This window comes from Brassica napus, chromosome A7, assembly GCF_020379485.1.
Source record: "Brassica napus cultivar Da-Ae chromosome A7, Da-Ae, whole genome shotgun sequence".
Taxonomy (NCBI): domain Eukaryota; kingdom Viridiplantae; phylum Streptophyta; class Magnoliopsida; order Brassicales; family Brassicaceae; genus Brassica; species Brassica napus.
In genome coordinates, this window is record NC_063440.1 from 4,623,932 (window position 1) to 4,632,343 (window position 8,412).

Consider the following 8,412-nt stretch of genomic DNA (forward strand, 5'->3'; position numbering starts at 1 on the left):
TGATTCAAAGACTTTTTAATGCTGAAATCAAACCTTTCATTATTAGTCCATTCTTGCCACTGAATATGTCACCATACTTAATGGTTTCAGTCTTCCGCAGCTGTGATGGTTTCATAGTCTCAAGTGATGGCTTCAGAGTCTTGTACTGAACATTTCCAAACTACCAAAATCTGCAAAAGCATTCTGTCTAACAACACGCTTTGATTCTGTTCAAATCTTGACGACCTTTGTTTGCAAGAAATGAGACATAAACACACAAAACGTCTGTCTTAGACAATGTGATAAAGTTTTCAAGATTTCTGTCGTTACTCAAGAACATCGAAGGGTTTTGCTAGCCATTTGCTCCAATATGCGTTTAGGCAACATATAAGCAAGCTCGACCGCTTTCGTCTCACTAATCATAATTAATCTTCACAAACCATGCGGAGAGAAATAATCATATTTGATATCGTCTTCAACAAAAAAAAGCATTCCCTTCTTACTTGGATCAAGAAGGAACTCCCAACCAACATTATTCATCTTCCATGTCCAAAAACAATAATTAAGTGCTACATTATCTGAATAATAAAGAACTTGCATCGGCAGATCTCAAGACACATTGCAAAACTAATACTTTCGCAAGGCAACAGGTATAGTGAATCGTATTCAAGAGAAACACATTGGCAACCGTAAGAAAAAAGAATTGGGACTTGAATATGAGCAATATACAGTTCGATATATTTTGCCTAAATATTGTTTGTTTTTTTGAATTTTTAATGATGCAACTTCTGATTTAGAATTTCTAATAATACCTGGGTCATCATAATATATATCAAGGTTTTAAGTTTTCCATTTTAATTAAAACTTGATGTGTCCAACTTCAATTAGGGAAAATTTGCAGCCAGTTTCCAGTGCTGTGTTTCTGGGCGTTGCGCTGGTTGCTTGGAACACCATTCTGACTATTTCGGACTACTACTACCAGGTTTTCCCGGTAAGCTGTCAACAATCTTACACCCTTAAAAACCTAACTTAATTCTGATGTCTTACTTTTATTCTCTACTTGTGTATGATTTTATATGGGTATCATTAATTATATATGTATTTTGTTTTCATATAGATAATGTATCATATATAGCGTTTTTTTTTTGTCTAACTTGCTTCAATACCTTGTATACATTCCACTGCATGGGAAATAAATTTTGGTTTTTATGTAACCTTTACAATAACCAATATCTATGTTTAAAACATACATAGTATTATACTTTTGAATAGGAACGTTAAGTATGACATCATTTGATAAAAAGTTCAACTATGAGATCATCTGATAATATATGATATATTATATACATATACATACATATATATGGTAACAAACATTTTAAAAGTTTGAAAATTAAACATTTTCAAAAAATCAAAACTTTAAAAATTAATTATTTTATCAATGAAAATCCTATAACACTCTTACTATCTTAAGGAATTAATACATATACTGTGCAAATTTTATAGTTTGACATATTCCGCATCTATTTAAATTTTGATGTTTAGTTTTTTTTTATCTTTTAATTACAAATTTACAGGTAGCTTAACAATTATTATACAGTCATTTTTCTAATAACAATATACCCATTTCCGTTAAAACTTTGACGAAGTCCCCATTTGTATGGATAAATCAGCCCTGGTATAAATCCATTTTGATAAGTTCCAAGACCGTGTGATTATAGTAGTTCCAAGTCCTCCGATAGCTTTTGGAACACCACAACATCAAATGATCAAGATCAAATCATTATTGTGTTTTCATTGATCAACCTTATAACAGTTAACTTTTTAGAATGAATACAGTAGTTAACTTATTAAAAATAATTACAAAGAATTCTTTCAAATATCTCATAAAGAATTATTTCAAATATCTCATAATTGCTTCAGTGATTTCCATAAATGAAAAAATATCCAATAATATCTCAATATCTTTTAAAATCTAATTGACCCTTTTAAAACATTTGCAGGACTACCATCCGTCTCGAACGCTGACGCTCGTTTACCAGCCCTTTGTTCTGGGAACGATATCAGTATTGGTTTTTGTTGGACAGAAAATCAAAAACCAAAGGAGAGTCTTCACCGGTTACTGCCTATTTGTAATTGGCAGCATTTTGCTACTAACGGTATTCTCTTTATAAATAAGTTTTTCTTTTTGGTTTTATTCTCATCTAAATTTTTCGTTTAGTCCTTAAATCGTGTCTGATAGTTAAGAACACATATGTCTTTTTTTTATTACATTAGTTAAGAACATATTTTTCTTTGATTTTGAGCTTTCTCATTTATATTAATATTTATAATTTGACAGGTTGACATCGTAACCAAAGGAAAGGGAGGAATAACCCCGTTTCTCCTTTTATCCATTGTATCGGCGGGAGTTGGCGTAGCCAACGCCCTTGTCGAAGGAGCAATGATAGGCGACCTTAGCTGCATATGCCCCGATCTTATCCAGCCCTTCGCCGCAGGGCTTGGTGTATCAGGAGCCATAACGTCAGTTTTAAGGCTGCTTACCAAAGCAGTCTTCCAGAACTCCCGGGACAGCCTAAGAAAAGGGGCATGTACAATTCTTAATCTATGAATTACACAAGCAGTTTAATTATTTGGATATGTATGAAAGCTCGCTAATTTTTATTGTGATGAATGTAGTATCATTCTTAGCCATTTCACTCTTCATCGAGCTAGTATGTGTGATCATATACGGTGTGATGTTTCCGAAGCTGCCCATGGTCCAAAAGCATCGAGCACGCTCGGGTTCAAACCCAGTGGAACCCGTTGAGGAAGTCCCACCACTATCCAACCAACAACTGGCGCATCAGAACTTGGACAGGGTTATAAGTTTATTCCTGATATACGCTTTGACGTTGTCAATATTTCCCGGGTTCCTCTACGAGAACACGGGAAAGCATTCGCTACATTCGTGGTTTGTTCCTCGTATACGTTTTAGTTACGATTTCTTTTCCTTTTATCATCTGATATCTTCTAATATATTTATTGTTTAACAATGATTTGTAGGTACCCTCTCGTCCTCGTTACTTGTTTCAACTTAAGCGATGCGCTTTCTCGATACATCACTATGGTCAAACCCCTTAAAATGCAATCAGGAAAAGTGATAGTAGCCTCTGTTCTTGCTCGAATGTTGTTCCTTCCCGCCTTTTATATCACCGCAAGGTACGCAGATCAGGGTTGGATGATCACCCTGACATCCTTCCTAGGCATTTCAAACGGTTATCTTACCGTCTGCGTACTCACGCAAACAACAAAGAGAACTTACAATGTAAGTAGTTAACATTTAAATTATTATTTTCTGTGTACTGAAAATTATGAAAAGAGACATCATAAATTGATACTCTTCTTTTATGTGGACAGGTATCTGAAGCTAATGCTCTCGGCAACATCCTTGTAGCCTCGATGCTTGGGGGGATCTTTGCTGGTGTCTGCCTTTCATGGCTTTGGTTGATCGGCAGCAACAAGTCCTTTTAGTTCCTTTTTATTTATATCGCATTGTATTGTTTAAGGATTCATCGTAACTGCAGAAAACGAGGTTTCACGAGTTTGTCTTTATCATATCTTATGCTACCTCAATATGTTGGGAATTTGTGAGAAAATTAAACAAGAAAAAAGGGAATCCTCCACAAGAGTTTTGAATTTTCATAAATTTTAAGCAGAAAATAATAATGAATTAATAACTAATACTTACACATTTCGTTTTAGTTTATTTTCATAGTTCTGTTCTCTGAGCTCATAGGACACATTCAAAGTTAATCAGGAAACTGTTTTCTACCTAAAAAAGGAACAATTAGCTTAAAACCAAAGAAAACTAATGAAATTAGTAGCTTAATACCAAGCACAATAAAAGTTGCTACTTCGTTGGCATAGATGGTTTATTGTAATGAGGAGGTTAGCCTTAGAAGTTCTGTATAAACTTGAGCCTGTAGCGAAGTACAATTAAAGGATAAGAGAGAGGATTTTGTTTGATTTGCTGATATTTTGGATATTGTAATGATTTGATTATATTTTCCTTGGTAAATGAAAGTTGTACTGTGCATTGTGAAGCTTAATCTCTTCCACAACATGTCTGACACATTCGGCGCAGCTGGAAAACCGAATCTAGAAAAAGATATGCATCATCTACATATTGTGTAAGTCGATATTGTGCACTGTTCTCTAATCTCTGAGGGTTTATAAAAGAAGGTAAGTTTTATCAATCTTTGATAGTAAACTTGTCTGAGAGAAGAATCTGTGCGAGAGGTATGAACTATTCGTAAACCTTAATACTCCATCATGATTCGGTTAGCGTGAAGAATGCATTCATGATATCCTCCATTTAATGTTAATTTTTTGTGTCATGCTATAAAGAAACATGAAGTTTTGAAATCAGAACTTTTGGACTTATTAAAGACACATCTTTTAGGGGAAATATGGAATATAGCCTGATCCCTAAAATTTGTGTACATGTAAATGTTCATATCATATTTTTATTTTTGGAATTTGGGAAGATACCTATTGTTTTGTGTATACATGGCGCATGAGATGAGGCGTTTGTTGAGAGTGTGGCATGCAAAATAGAGAAAGAATGAAAGACTGCATTGGCAATTCGTCCCTGAGCCATATGACTACAGGTACACTATTTACATAGAGGACCCTGAGATCCTGGATGGTGTAATCACGACTTTCAGGAAACATTATGGTCTAGCTTAGCAGACACCAATGGTTATAACTTATGGTGTACAAGATTGGATGCTTTTCCCGAGCGGCCTAGCTCCTCCTTTGACTGTAGGAACGACGACAGATCTTGTCAAATTGGTAACGGAGAGGCCCTGGCTGATGGAGGTAACATTGTTGGTGACTTTTGGATCAATGCGTGTAGCAACGTATCATTTTAACCGGCGGTCCAATTTCATGATTGGTCTAACAACGTATCATTGAAACACATGATGCTAGATCAAAAGCTGAATATGAGAGTAAGATGTTGGATCTTATTCTGTTTTTGTGTATTTGCAACATCGATAAATAAGTGTAGTGTTTAACAAATATGATGTTTACTATTTAAAGTTTGGCGTATGGAGAAAGGCTAGCAACTAGTGAAAGATGATCATCCAGATAATTGAGGATCAGGAAATGCTAGTATTCCACCGTGTTGCATTGGAAACGGGACTTGCAGATGAAGGACAGCGTGCTCCAGTTAACACCCGTGTAATGACTGGAACATAGATAATACAATTCGATGAGGAAGATGACATGACTGATGTTCCCTTAACAGTGCAGTGTAATGGTCCAGGAATGCTATCTCGAAGCCGTAAGTGTCGTCTTTTAATAAAAAGATATTAAATCAGTTAAATGTGGATATTGGTTTGGTTTTAAGTTTTTTTTTTTTGGTTTTTAATCTTCTAAAATATAACTATTATTTTAAATTAATATTTATTTTAGTTTATTCGGTTAAAATGTTTGATTTATTTGGTTTTTTTTTCTATAAAAATAAAAAATTAATATTATATGTTTATTTTCATGTTAGGAATTTTAGATAGTCGTCATGTCGAACCAGTAGTTTCATATTATTGTTTCTAAACAGATAATAGTTTAAGAAAAAGAAAAGAAAATTATTAAGACAAAACATTTCACTACAATTTGGTCGGTAGTGAAAGAAGTATTAAGAAAAAATATTTCAAGTTTCAAAAAATTTAAATACTTCAATTGTGGTGAATACTTAGTTACAAGGTGTCCACATCAAGGTGCACATGTATGTGTATGTAAAGTATATAAGAATAGTTGACAAATATATAAAGATATTGTTAATTAATATTAAATGATATTTTTGTTTAAAATAATACATGAAAGATAAAATTAAAATTAATTTAAAATAAAAAAGGCCTTGACATTAGTCATTTTTTTCATATAAAGAAAATAAAATTGTATCCGTAAATAGAGGTGGGCACTGATTGAATATCTGAGTATTTGGAAACATTTGTGTCGATTCGATCTTTAGCCACCTAGATATTCGGTGACTCGGATATCCGAAATGTTTTAGAATTTTAAAGAATATCCGATTTGATCCGTAAATAAAATAAAATTTTAAAAATAACTGAAAAATTAATAATAACAATTTATTAAAAAATAAAACACTATTTAACTTATATAATTTTAGTACCTAATATAATAAATTTAATTCATAAAAATATTGTAAAACTGATATAAAGTATAATATATATAACATACATATATAATTATTTACATATATGTATATAAATGCATATAACATATCGAATTAGATATATGTTCCTTAAAATATTGGCATTTGTGATTTGATTCTTTTTGGATATTGTATTTTAGTATTTGACTGGTTTCATAGAGACACGGATATCCAGATTTTTTGGTTCAAATCAAAACGGATAACAAATTAAATCAAAATTTCTGAATATTTTGCTCAACTTTATCCGTAAACAATAAAAATGATATATATATATATATATAGTTTGACTTTTGATACGTTATCTATTTTTATTCGAAACAAAAAAATCCAGAGTTTTATTGGAACCATGTATGTGAGTTTTATATTAAAAAAGTACAAAGTACATAGTGTGAACACATTTATGAATATAGTGTGAATGCGTTAGCATAATTATTATCAAATCATTGTGAGGCTGCCACGTGTTTATTATTGTGTAAATGCATTTATTACAATGCTTCTCTTTTAATATATAAGAGATGGTTAGACCCATATATAAAGGTGCCATACATATATAAATGTGAACACTGAAGCAAGCTAACTATTTAAAATGATGGGTAAATAATTTACGATATAGTTATGTATATGATTACTGGTAAATTAATTTAGGCTAAAGGGTAATTGTTTACTATGATTGGGTCCATTTTATAATGCAAAGCCATACATATAAATGTCAACGATGCAGCAAGCTAACTATTTTAATTTACTACCTGTTAATTAATTTATGTTACGGGCTTATTTTTTACCCTTGTTCGAAAACTCTCGCTAGGTGCTACGCGTGCGGCACATACCGGCCTAGCGATTTATTGGAAAAGAGGAAAAAACTCGGGGAGTAATCGGGAAAGAATTTTTTTGTACTTTTATATATATAATACCTTATTTATATGTATAATACCAAATATTTATGTATAATAAATACATGTTTATGTATAAAATATCATTGGTACTAAAATAGAAATTTGTAAATACATATCAAATTAGATCACAAAATATAATTATGTCTATTGCAGTTTAAATATAGTATATTTATAATAAGGTTTTGTGGAATATTACAAATAAATTAATGTGGTCCGGTGTTAAAGTTTTCAGTAAGTTACTTATGTCTATGTTGTAGATTCGATTTTTTTTTTGTTATTTAAATATTGACTTTTATTGTAGAGAGTTGTGAATCTCAACATCCCACATCGGACGTTTGTAAACTGGTGCAGAAGGAATGACTAGTATAAATAGAGCACGTATTATAGACTTTAGGAAACTCAATCAGGCTTTAAAAAAGACAAAGCCTATTTTTATTGGGCTTAACCTAGAAAATTTTGTTATTAATCGTCAGTTAATTCGATTTAATAGCGCATTGTTTTATTAAGCGGCCGGTTTGTTTTTTTAGCGATTTACCAAACCGATTGGTTAAAATCACCACGGTTGGACTCCGAGTTGCGATTACCCGGCTGCAAAACCGGCTACTCGGCCGAGTTTTTGTTTTTTACTACAAAGTTTTTTACTATGATTGAGCCCATTTTATAACGTGAAGCCATACATATAAATGTCAACGATGTAACAGCCTAAATAATTAATAATAACATTTTATTAAAAAATAAAACACTATTTAACTTATAAAATTTTAGTACCTAATATAATAAATTTAATTCATAAAAATATTGTAAAACTGATATAAAGTATAATATATATAACATACATATATAATTATTTACATATATGTATATAAATGCATATAACATATCGAATTAGATATATGTTCCTTAAAATATTGGCATTTGTGATTTGATTCTTTTTGGATATTGTATTTTAGTATTTGATTGGTTTCATAGAGACACGGATATCCAGATTTTTTGGTTCAAATCAAAACGGATAACAAATTAAATCAAAATTTCTGAATATTTTGCTCAACTTTATCCGTAAACAATAAAAAATGATATATATATATATATATATATATATATATATATATATAGTTTGACTTTTGATACGTTATCTATTTTTATTCGAAACAAAAAAATCCAGAGTTTTATTGGAACCATGTATGTGAGTTTTATATTAAAAAAGTACAAAGTACATAGTGTGAACACATTTATGAATATAGTGTGAATGCGTTAGCATAATTATTATCAAATCATTGTGAGGCTGCCACGTGTTTATTATTGTGTAAATGCATTTATTAC